General features: G+C 42.7%; 1 long non-coding RNA gene across 2 annotated transcripts; it reads right to left on the bottom strand.

The window, feature by feature from the left end:
• Window positions 1-922: 922 nt before the first annotated feature.
• LOC120980294 lies at window positions 923-4256 on the bottom strand. Of its 2 annotated transcripts, XR_005774500.1 has the most exons (3): window positions 4098-4256; window positions 1601-3864; window positions 923-1485 (listed from the first exon to the last, which is right to left on the bottom strand). It is a non-coding gene; the product is annotated as an uncharacterized LOC120980294 (long non-coding RNA). The 2 variants fall into 2 exon arrangements; XR_005774499.1 differs by having other exon boundaries at window positions 929-3864.
• Between the last annotated feature and the right edge of the window lie 8091 nt (window positions 4257-12347).

Raw genomic sequence — 12347 nt, 5'->3', positions numbered from 1 at the left:
ACATTTTCCAACACTCAGCGTTGCACAGAAATACAGTTTGGACAGCAGGTCTGACAATGTATTTCAGTGTAGCTTCATAGGGCTGAGTCCTTAAGGGGTTGAACGTCAATAAGTGTACAATAAGCGCATTTTACTGCGTCGTTATATCTCTAATGCTGTGAGTGCTCTCAGTGGGGGAAAAGGGGGGTGGAATTGTGACAGATTCCCCTTACGAGAGCTCACTCCTAAATACAGCAGATGTATGTCCAAGTCTGCTATATTCTTTAACTGCTCCTATTAAACAGATAGCAGAATATTCTTTAGTGCTGCCATTTGGACTAATAAGGATGTGTACATGTCCCCATATACAAATGAGATTAAAAATAGAAAAATTATTTAATTACCCATAGCAACCAATTACAGCAGTGCCACAAATTAAAAGAGTACTTGTCACTACTCCTGACATGTCTTACTAAATAATTGTATTCTGCATGAAATAACTATTCTGGAGCATTTATTCTTGTGATGAGTATAAATGGGTGTTACCAGTTAGGGGGGGGGTCCTCACAGAGTCTGACCCTGTCCAATCAGTGCAGAGAGTGGCAGACTGACTGTGCAAGGACACACCCCTAAGTAGTACCACCATTCCACAACTTATCGCTGGAATAAAAGAAAAACAAGACAAAATAATCGATGCTCCAGCTTTAATAATTCCCCTTTAAAGCTGTGCAGATTCAGGACAACGTCCTGTCCTCCCTCCAAAGAGTTCTTAAGTCTAGATGTTTGGTGACCCTGAAAGATTTAGGCCGGCTACAAGACGTCTAGGAATACAATTCAGTACCTCGAACTATATACAAAATGAAGACACTTACCAAATCCATTAAAATAGACAGGGCTAGATGAAATAAAGTGTTAAAATAACTTGAAAGCAAACAGGCTAGGGTTCAAATCAATACCTGAACTTTTATTGAAAGAGGTCAAATATATAACATTGGGGTGAACTCATAAGTACAGTGTGATGCACACTAATGGAAACCACTCAGGAGGCCCTACTAGAATACTGACGACTCAAGCAGAAGCCACACACTCATCCAACAAGAGCACTAGATAGTAACCCCAAGTACAAGAATGTATTTATCGCGGCAACAAAACCTTACTAAATAGCAGTGATGCCGGAGTACCTGTAATCGGAGGCTATAGCCGTAATTGCCTTCACTTAGGAATACTTTATAGCGCAGCCATACGGTTGTCATTTATTACATGTGAGAATCGTACCCGTTCAGCGTTAGGAAGCCATATGGCACACTTGGTTAAGATTAATAACATTGGTCCATGTATAAAGGTGGCTGTTTAGGCGGTTGTGTCCTTTTATGGAATCATTCCAAGCATGTAGAGGTAATTTACAGGTTTGATGAATAAGGTATTAATTGATAACATGTTTTATTACTTTAGTTATTTCTTGGTTATTAAGTAAACACACCCAAGATGTTTTATGGAAGTAAAAACCTACGTTATATGATTGTGACTTGCTAAGGTATTAATTGATAACTTGTTTTATTACTTTAGTTATTTCTTGGTTATTAAGTAAAACACACCCAAGATGTTTTATGGAAGTAAAAACCCAAGTTATATGATTGTGGCTTGGAAGACTTTCATAGTATTGTTTTATGCAGGGAGCTCCGCACTCCTGGCTGTAGAGGACTCAAGGTAAAGGAACAGGTCGCCTCCTGTGTATCTGGTCCCAAGCGTGTTTCCGGTGGGGGAGGATCTGTAGCTCAAGTGAAGAATTTGATGCTTTCCTGTTATTGCTGGTGGTTGAGTAATAGGCTGTATGTAGACTTCCTCTTATATACTCTTTTTGATTGGTTTATCATGATATTGTGGTGTTTAATTGAATTAGCAGGATAGTGTAGTGTTTTAATGCTAGTTAATCATTTGATACCTCATTCAGCAAATATACTCGCCCTCCTATTAAGTGTACCAGTAACTAGACACAGACACTAATAGACCTAGTCATTGAGGTCTAGAATTAATCACAGGAGGCAAGTAGGAATTAAATAAGCGCTCAACAAATACAAAAGCACAAATTTGGAAACGCATTCAAACTAGGTGCTCATGTGGCACACTGACGCTACAGGCTTCTCAAATATGGCACACATTACAGCAAGGAACTAAACAAAAATATTGCATAATATACACAAAGATATCACCCCCTCAAATACAGGTCAATCAGCAATGCAGTAAACATTAACATCCCCTCAAATATAAAAGAATCAATAAACATTTCACTTCCAGCCCTACTACAGGATTTAGAACAGGTATCGGATCTCTGGAAGAAAAGTTCTTGACTTATGTAGAGGTATTCATCTTACACAAGAGTTCTTAAGGTGGTGGCCTTTCTTCAATGTGCACAAAATTATACAGTTCAGCAACTTATCAAGCCCTCAAAGGGCTAGGGCTAACAAGGGACCACACTAGCAGCTCATCTTTATTAGGGGATAGGGCAAGTGACGATCAGCAGAGTTCTCCCACTCACTGGGCAGTAGGAACAGGATTTTGGCTTGGCTTTAGGGAATGACCTCTTGCTCACAAGACAAATGGAGGAAGGGGCTTTCTAGATGCTCATCTTCATTAGGGGATGGGGCATGTGACGATCGATAGAGAATAGTAACTGGACTTTGGCTTGCAGAATACCACGGACGTGTAGTGAGCGACCTCTCTCATGCGGTAACGCTCCAAGACAAATTGAGGAAGGGGGGGCCTTTCTAGATGCTCATCTTTATTAGGGACCAAAAGCTAGGAGATTTGATGATGGGATCAACAGGAACCAAGAAGTCCTTCCACTGACTGGACAGTAGCACTGGGACCTTCAGATGCAGAAACCACTGGCACAGGTAGGGAACACCTCAGGCTCACAAGATAAGGACCCAAGCTCCTAATGGTACACTGGGCTGTAGTACATCACAGGCTAAGGGAAGCATCATCTAAGGATCCACTGTAGGTCTTGGCAGGAACAGGTAGTGCTTGACATGTGGGTGTGTTCTGTAAAGAATCTAAAAATAGCCATTTATAACCACCCCACCCCCCGTATCGTTAACTACTACCCATAAATTATAGAGGATCATAACTACAGGCTAATGGCTAAATCCTGTGAACTACGTGTCACGTGACATGCTCGAGTCTGGTAGTATATAGGAGCAGGGCTAAACACCATGCATGGTCATATCCATCAGTAATACCCAACCCTAATGATGGTGGGCTGGAGGCTTCACATGCCACGTGACGCTGTGAGGTCAGAGGATCCTCAGAGCACATGGGCTTTAGCCACTAACTAGCCTACAGTCTGTTATTCTCCCCCCTTCATTTAGACTTGGCCATAACTAAGGAGACTAAGTGGTTAATTCAGACTGGGAACCCCAAAGTAAACCAGATACCAAAATTATATACCAGTATCAGATGCCTGTATTAGCCTTCTTTAGAAAGTAACTTGAACATTTCATTTAAGTTTAGAGCTGCTGATGGAGCTTTTAATTTTTCACCTTAAGACTTCAGACAAGTTCATAACACCTGTAAAATAAAATTTGGAGAAAACTCAATGTTCCCCCACCCACCCCCTCCCCACAGCGAGTGCTCATCTGTCAGGCTTACTGTAACTGGTAGAATCATACTGCCACCTAGTGGTAACTCACGGCACACATTCACTGGGAGCAGCCGCACCCATCACAAGGGCTGCAGAGACACTCATTCACAACAAGGTAGGAGAACCTGATCACAGCACTGTTCAGTCTTGGCTTCTAGGCACGTCTCCTGAGTACTTCATTATATCCCCCTACAGTGCGGACATGTTCCTGCTCACGTCAGTGGATTATCTTCTCTTGACAGATCCTAAAAGAACCACACACATGTAGAACGCCCCCGTCTGACAACAAATACGGATCATAAACGGACCACACACAGGTACAACACCCCACTCACGCTCGACAATACCTTCGGTTTCCTAGTACAGTTTGCTGTTCACTATCTAAATGCTAAGTAAACCAGTTTGTAATGTGGGCTAACATTCATTGCTACGTGCACCTACCACAGTTCATACTCACCACAGCCAAGCATATACTTACCGTCTTCTGGGTCACCATGGCTTGCACAGCTGAGCGTCCTCCCCGTTCCTTCATTCTTCCTCTTTCTTCTGCCGTCTGCAATGTGCCGCGCCTGCTTCCACACAGTCTCCTTATATAGGCTCACAAGGACTAACAGCGCACTGCTGCAGTAATGCTTCCGCCCAGCTATGAAAAATAGTCCCCGACTGCGTCATCGGTTTATTTGGCTCTACATTTTTCTGAAACTGTATGGCAGACAATTATATTTGAATAGATGACTCTTGCTATAGAACCTGTGGCAAAACTGTAGAACCATCGCTATTACTGAATGATATAGTGTAAATTTCGAACCCCTGCTAGGAAAGTCTGTTTGCGCATGCGCACCTCTAGCTTAGCGAAGTTTTAAACAGGTAGTAAGAATTCATGCTGAATTGCCTCAATAATAACTGCATTGCTGAAATGCGCCGGTTTCTTTTTTTTTTTCTACATCAAATATGAAAGGATATATGTATTTTCTAAATACTGTTCAGATAACGTCTGTGTTTGGTTTTACTGGGCGGAAGAATACTGTTACAAGCACAATGGACGGCGGATGGATTTGAGGTCTCATTACATTGCGGATGGATATTCACTGCGGCATTGTGTATAGATCTGGCTGAAACTGGTTGGAACTGGTTTGAGCTCGCTCTTGAATAATAAACAAAGAATTTTCTAGTGAGAGGCAGTTCTGTCATAACATGTGAAGTGTTTGCCTGGGGTATTAACTAAATCTACAGGTCTGCCCTGGGAAGGAGTAAATAACTGTGGTGCATTAAGAATTGACTAGAAGAAGGAACTAAAAAGGGCAGAAAGCAGGGTCACTGAGATCATTTTACTTGTACAGTTGTGCTCAAAATAATAGCAGTCAGACATCACTAACCTGATCAATCACTGTTTTTGGTAGAAATGATATTTCTACATGGCAAATACACTGCCTGTCCCAAAAATTAAGTCACCACCTGGATTTAACTAAGCAAATAGTTATGAGCCTCCTAATGGATAATTACTGCATGGGCGATTATCTTTCAGATGGCCACAAGTTATTTAACCCCAACTGGTGCAATGAGTTGCTTCTCATTTCTTAAACAACCATGTCGAAAGACACATCTCGTGGTCGTGGAAAAGATGTTAGTTTGTTTGAGAAGGGTCAAATCATTGGCATGCATCAAGCAAAGAAAACATCTAAGGAGATTGCCGAAACTACTAAAATTGGGTTAAGAACTGTCCAACGCATTATTAAAAACTGGAAGGATAGTGGGGACCCATCGTATTCGAGGAAGAAATGTGGTGGGGAAAAAATCCTGAATGATCGTGATCGGCGATCAGTTAAACGTTTGGTGAAATCAAATCGAAAAAAAACAACAGTAGAACTCAGGGCTATGTTTAATAGTGAAAGTAAGAGCATTTCCACATGCACAATGTGAAGGGAACTCAAGGGATTGGGACTGAACAGCTGTATAGCCGTAAGAAAACCACTAATCAGTGAGGCAAACCAGAAAAAAAGGATTTAATTTGCTAGGGAGCATAAAGATTGGACTCTGGAGCAATGAAAGAAGGTCATGGGGTCTGATGAGTCAAGATTTACCCTGTTCCAGAGTGATGGGCGCATCAGGGTAAGAAGAGAGGCAGATGAAGTGATGCACCCATCATGCCTAGTGCCTACTGTACAAGCCTGTGGGGGCAGTGCTATGATCTGGGGTTGCTGCAGTTGGTAAGGTCTAGGTTCAGCAACAGTATGTGCTCCAAGAATGAGGTCGGCTGACTACCTGAACATACTGAATGACCAGGTTATTCCATCAATGGATTTGTTCTTCCCTGAAGACACGGGCATATTCCAAGATGACAATGCCAGGATTCATCGGGCTCAAATTGTGAAAGAGTGGTTCAGGGAGCATGAGACATCATTTTCACACATGGATTGGCCACCGCAGAGTCCAGACCTTAACCCCATTGAGAATCTTTGGGATGTGCTGGAGAAGGCTTTGCGCAGCAGTCAGACTCTACCATCATCAATGCAAGATCTTGGTGAAAAATTTATGCAACACCGGATGGAAATAAATCTTGTGACATTGCGGAAGCTTTTCGAAACAATGCCACAGCGAATGTGTGCCATAATCAAAGCTAAAGGCAGTCCAACGAGTGTGTGACTTTTCCAGGGCCGCTAGGATATGCCCCCATTGTCTGATAGGAGGGGTCTTACCTCTGGGACCCGCACCAACAACAAGAACGGAGCAGGGAGAGCTGTGGCTGGAGGACCCCGGATTTCCCGGGGTTCGTCCACCACCAAACGCTGCTCCCATAGAAGTGAATGGGAGCGCACCGCGCACGTGTGGCTCCTGCTCCCATTCATTTCTATGGGCCAGACGGAAATAGCTGAGCCGCTGCTTGGCTATTTTCGGTGGCCCCATAGAAATTAATGGAGGGCGGCTACACATGCGTAGTGCACCCTCCATTTATTTCCCTGCTCCGTTCTCATTGTAAGTGTGGGACCCACACCTATCAGACAATGGGAGCATATTCTAGCGATGTGCCCCCATTGTCTGAGATGGCAAAACCCCTTTAAATGGGTTGTCTTACCTGCGACATTGGTGGCATATTGCTAGGACATGTCCCAATGTATGAAATGGGGCAACCCCTTTTAACTCGTTAGTAGTTTCTATATAAATTATTGCTTTTTGATCTATAAAATTATTTTTGAGCAAATATTGTACATTATTATATCTTTCGTGTGGTATTATACATTATATACTGTATCTTCATGTATGTCTTGCTATGGAATTCATTTGAAGTAAAAGTCTACAGGGAGTGCAGAATTATTAGGCAAGTTGTATTTTTGAGGATTAATTTTATTATTGAACAACAACCATGTTCTCAATGAACCCAAAAAACTCATTAATATCAAAGCTGAATATTTTTGGAAGTAGTTTTTAGTTTGTTTTTAGTTTTAGCTATTTTAGGGGGGTATCTGTGTGTGCAGGTGACTATTACTGTGCATAATTATTAGGCAACTTAACAAAAAACAAATATATACCCATTTCAATTATTTATTTTTACCAGTGAAACCAATATAACATCTCAACATTCACAAATATACATTTCTGACATTCAAAAACAAAACAAAAACAAATCAGTGACCAATATAGCCACCTTTCTTTGCAAGGACACTCAAAAGCCTGCCATCCATGGATTCTGTCAGTGTTTTGATCTGTTCACCATCAACATTGCATGCAGCAGCAACCACAGCCTCCCAGACACTGTTCAGAGAGGTGTACTGTTTTCCCTCCTTGTAAATCTCACATTTGATGATGGACCACAGGTTCTCAATGGGGTTCAGATCAGGTGAACAAGGAGGCCATGTCATTAGATTTTCTTCTTTTATACCCTTTCTTGCCAGCCACGCTGTGGAGTACTTGGACGCGTGTGATGGAGCATTGTCCTGCATGAAAATCATGTTTTTCTTGAAGGATGCAGACTTCTTCCTGTACCACTGCTTGAAGAAGGTGTCTTCCAGAAACTGGCTGTAGGACTGGGAGTTGAGCTTGACTCCATCCTCAACCCGAAAAGGCCCCACAAGCTCATCTTTGATGATACCAGCCCAAACCAGTACTTCACCTCCACCTTGCTGGCGTCTGAGTCGGACTGGAGCTCTCTGCCTTTTACCAATCCAGCCACGGGCCCATCCATCTGGCCCATCAAGACTCACTCTCATTTCATCAGTCCATAAAACCTTGAGATATTTCTTGGCCCAGTCTTGACGTTTCAGCTTGTGTGTCTTGTTCAGTGGTGGTCGTCTTTCAGCCTTTCTTACCTTGGCCATGTCTCTGAGTATTGCACACTTTGTGCTTTTGGGCACTCCAGTGATGTTGCAGCTCTGAAATATGGCCAAACTGGTGGCAAGTGGCATCTTGGCAGCTGCACGCTTGACTTTTCTCAGTTCATGGGCAGTTATTTTGCGCCTTGGTTTTTCCACACGCTTCTTGCGACCCTGTTGACTATTTTGAATGAAACGCTTGATTGTTCGATGATCACGCTTCAGAAGCTTTGCAATTTTAAGAGTGCTGCATCCCTCTGCAAGATATCTCACTATTTTAGACTTTTCTGAGCCTGTCAAGTCCTTCTCTTGACCCATTTTGCCAAAGGAAAGGAAGTTGCCTAATAATTATGCACACCTGATATAGGGTGTTGATGTCATTAGACCACACCCCTTCTCATTACAGAGATGCACATCACCTAATATGCTTAATTGGTAGTAGGCTTTCGAGCCTATACAGCTTGGAGTAAGACAACATGCATAAAGAGGATGATGTGGTCAAAATACTCATTTGCCTAATAATTCTGCACTCCCTGTATTCTGTAGCATACACAGTCTTTGTTTGCCTCTGTCTGTTTTTAGTAGATGAGTCACTGGAAAATTCCATTCTGGCTGATTCTGCAGCAGTTCCTCCCTTCCCCCTTCATGCTGCAGTGAAAAACAAGTTGATCAGATTTCAAGCCTTCCTCAAACCGGATGTACTGCCTTTACAAAGATTTCTCTGTGCATTTCACATTTAACCTGTTCGTGACTCTTTTAAAGTGCCTTTATAGGGCTATACAGTCCTGATCAAAAGTTTAACACCACTTGAAAAATGGCAAAAAAATCATATTTTACATTGTTGGATCTTAACAAGGTTCCAAGTATTTTCCTGCTCCGTTCTCATTGTAAGTGTGGGACCCACACCTATCAGACAATGGGAGCATATTCTAGCGATGTGCCCCCATTGTCTGAGATGGCAAAACCCCTTTAAATGGGTTGTCTTACCTGCGACATTGGTGGCATATTGCTAGGACATGTCCCAATGTATGAAATGGGGCAACCCCTTTTAACTCGTTAGCAGTTTCTATATAAATTATTGCTTTTTGATCTATAAAAAAAAAAATTTAGCATATATTGTACATTATTATATCTTTCGTGTGGTTTTATACATTATATACTGTATCTTCATGTATGTCTTGCTATGGAATTCATTTGAAGTAAAAGTCTACAGTATTCTGTAGCATACACAGTCTTTGTTTGCCTCTGTCTGTTTTTAGTAGATGAGTCACTGGAAAATTCCATTCTGGCTGATTCTGCAGCAGTTCCTCCCTTCCCCCTTCATGCTGCAGTGAAAAACAAGTTGATAAGATTTCAAGCCTTCCTCAAACCCGGATGTACTGCCTTTACAAAGATTTCTCTGTGCATTTCACATTTAACCTGTTCGTGACTCTTTTAAAGTGCCTTTATAGGGCTATACAGTCCTGATCAAAAGTTTAACACCACTTAAAAAATGGCAAAAAATCATATTTTACATTGTTGGATCTTAACAAGGTTCCAAGTAGAGCTTCAACATGCAACAAGAAGAAATGAGAGTGAGACAAAACATTTTTTGAGCATTCAATTAATTGAAAATAACGATTAAACAGAAATCGGCTGTTTTTCAGCTGATCCAAATTTTAGGACCACATGCCTTTAAAAGGCCAAATCTGTGCAAAGATGTGGATTCATTGTCATTTTCTGTCAGGTAGTCACACGTTGTGATGGCAAAGGCAAAAAAACTCTCCCTTTTTGAACGTGGTCGGGTTGTTGAACTGCATAAGCAGGGTCTCTCACAGCGCGCCATCGCTGCTGAGGTGGGACGCAGTAAGACAGTCATTTGGAATTTCTTAAATGATCCTGAGGGTTATGCAACAAAAAAATCAAGTGGAAGACCCAAAAAAATTTCATCAGCACTGAGCCGGAGGATCCAATTGGCTGTCCGTCAAGACACTGGACGATCCTCGACCCAAATTAAGGCCCTTACTGGTGCTGACTGCAGCCCCATAACCATCAGACGGCATCTGAGACTGAAGGGCTTCAAAAACAAAAAACGTCTTCAAAGACCTCGTCTCCTTGAACGCCACAGAACTGCTCGTTTGGACTTTGCAAGAGAGCACCAAACATGGGACATTCAAAGGTGAAAGTAAGTTTTATTCTCTGATGAGAAAAAATGTAACCTTGATGGTTTCCAACGTTACTGGCATGACAAGCAGATCCCACTGAGATGTTTTCTACGCGCCACAGTGGAGGGGGCGCCATAATGGTCTGGGGTGCTTTTTCCTTCAGTGGAACAATGTAGCTTCAGGAAGTGCAGGGGCGTCAAACGGCCGCTGGCTATGTCCAGATGTTGCAGAGGGCATTCCATATGATTGAGGGCCCTCGCCTGTGTGGTAACGACTGGGTTTTTCAACAGGACAACGCTACAGTACACAATGCCCGCAGGACAAGGGACTTCTTCCAGGAGAATAACATCACTCTTTTGGCCCATCTTGCGTGTTCCCCTCATCTAAATCCAATTAAGAACCTTTGGGGATGGATGGCAAGGGAAGTTTACAAAAATGGACAACAGTTCCAGACAGTAGATGGCCTTCGTGCGGCCGTCTTCACCACTTGGAGAAATGTTCCCACTCACCTCATGGAAACACTTGCATCAAGCATGCCGAAACAAATTTTGGAAGTGATAAACAATAACGGTGGAGCTACTCATTACTGAGTGTTGGAAGTTGGATTTCTGTTTTGGAGGGGGGGGGGTTATTTTTTTTTTTGGAGGTGTGGTCCTAAACTTTTGATCAGCTGAAAAACAGCCGGTTTCAGTTTATTCAATGTTTTCATTAAATTGAATGCTCAAAAAATGTTTTGTCTCACTCCCATTTCTTCTTGTTGCATGTTGAAGCTCTACTTGGAACCTTGTTAAGATCCAGCCATGCTAAATATGATTTTTTGCCATTTTTCAAGTGGTCTTAAACTTTTGATCAGGACTGTATGTTGCTGGGTGCTGAGCAGCTTTGTAATTGTGATGTTTAGTGTTGAGCGAAGCAAGCTTCGGAGGCTACATCCGATGTCGCTTCATTCGAAACTTCGTATTAATATTGTAGAGATCCGTCTCTGTACAGTATTAAAATGTATGGGCTCCAAGGTACCAGTCGGAACCGAAGCCAAGTTCGGTTTCAAGTTTTACGGATCTCCGTACAGTATTATTCTGAAGTTTTGAACTAAGCGACTTCGGATGTAGCCTCCGAAGCTCGCTTCACTTATCACTAACAATTACAAAGTTGCTCAACACTAGTGATGTTACTAAACAGCATAAATAATCATAGGTAATAGCAGGGGGAAAAAGTTGGCGTGTCAGGTTATCTTCATACGTATTGGCTGAAGTGAGGTTAAGGCTACTTTGACACTGGCATTTTGGCTTCCCGTTTGTGAGATCCGTTCAGGGCTCTCACAAGCGGTCCAAAACTGATCAGTTTTGCCCTAATGCATTCTGAATGGAAAAGGATCCGCTCAGAATGCATCAGTTTGCCTCCGTTCCATCTCCATTCCGCTTTGGAGGCGAACACCAAAACGCTGCTTGCAGCGTTTTGGTGTCCGTCTGATGAAACTGAGCCAAACTGATCCGTTCTGACACACAATGTAAGTCAATGGGGATGGATCCGTTCTGACACACAATGTAAGTCAATGGGGATGGATCAGTTTTCTATGACACAATAGAAAACGGATCCTTCCTCCATTGACTTTCAATGGTGTTCAAGACGGATCCGGTGTTAAAGATAATACAAACGGATCCGTGCTGAACCGATGCAGACGTTTATATTATCTGAACGGATCCGTCTGTGCAGATCCATGACGGATCCGCACTAAACACGAGTGTGAAAGTAGCCTAACACTGCTTCAAAATCTCATTGCGATTTTTCCAATGTGATTGCAATCTGGTTTTAAGCTCACCTAAACTGCTATGAGTGATGCCAGCAAACAGAGGTCAGTCAGTGCCAAGACTACTTAAAATGTTACACACCAATCAGCCATAACACATTAAAGGGGTTGTGTGCCTTTGGGGGGTGCCCGGTGCCCCCCTCCCCTCTTGGCAGTGGTTCCAGAACCTCCTTCTCTCCCCGGCCTATGCTGCTGCTGCGCCGTTATCCCAGGATTTGAACTTTCATTTGGGTGCCGCTGCAGCCAATTGCAGGCCCCACTGGTGATCTGCTCCTCTTTCATCATGTCAAATGGTCACATGACTCAAGGAATCAAAGTAGTATTGGACCTTTTACAGACCCAGGGTTTGAGATGGGCCACGTTATCAGAACTTTAAACTAGATACGAGTTGGAGGGGTCCTATTTCCTCCAATACTTGCAATTACGGGCCTACTGTAAGGGTATACTTGTTGATATGTTTAAACAATGGA

The sequence above is a fragment of the Bufo bufo genome, chromosome 10 (assembly GCF_905171765.1).
Source record: "Bufo bufo chromosome 10, aBufBuf1.1, whole genome shotgun sequence".
In the NCBI taxonomy this organism is placed as follows: Eukaryota; Metazoa; Chordata; class Amphibia; order Anura; family Bufonidae; genus Bufo; species Bufo bufo.
Note: the sequence above shows the minus strand (reverse complement) of the source record. Positions and strands in the feature narration are given on the sequence as shown.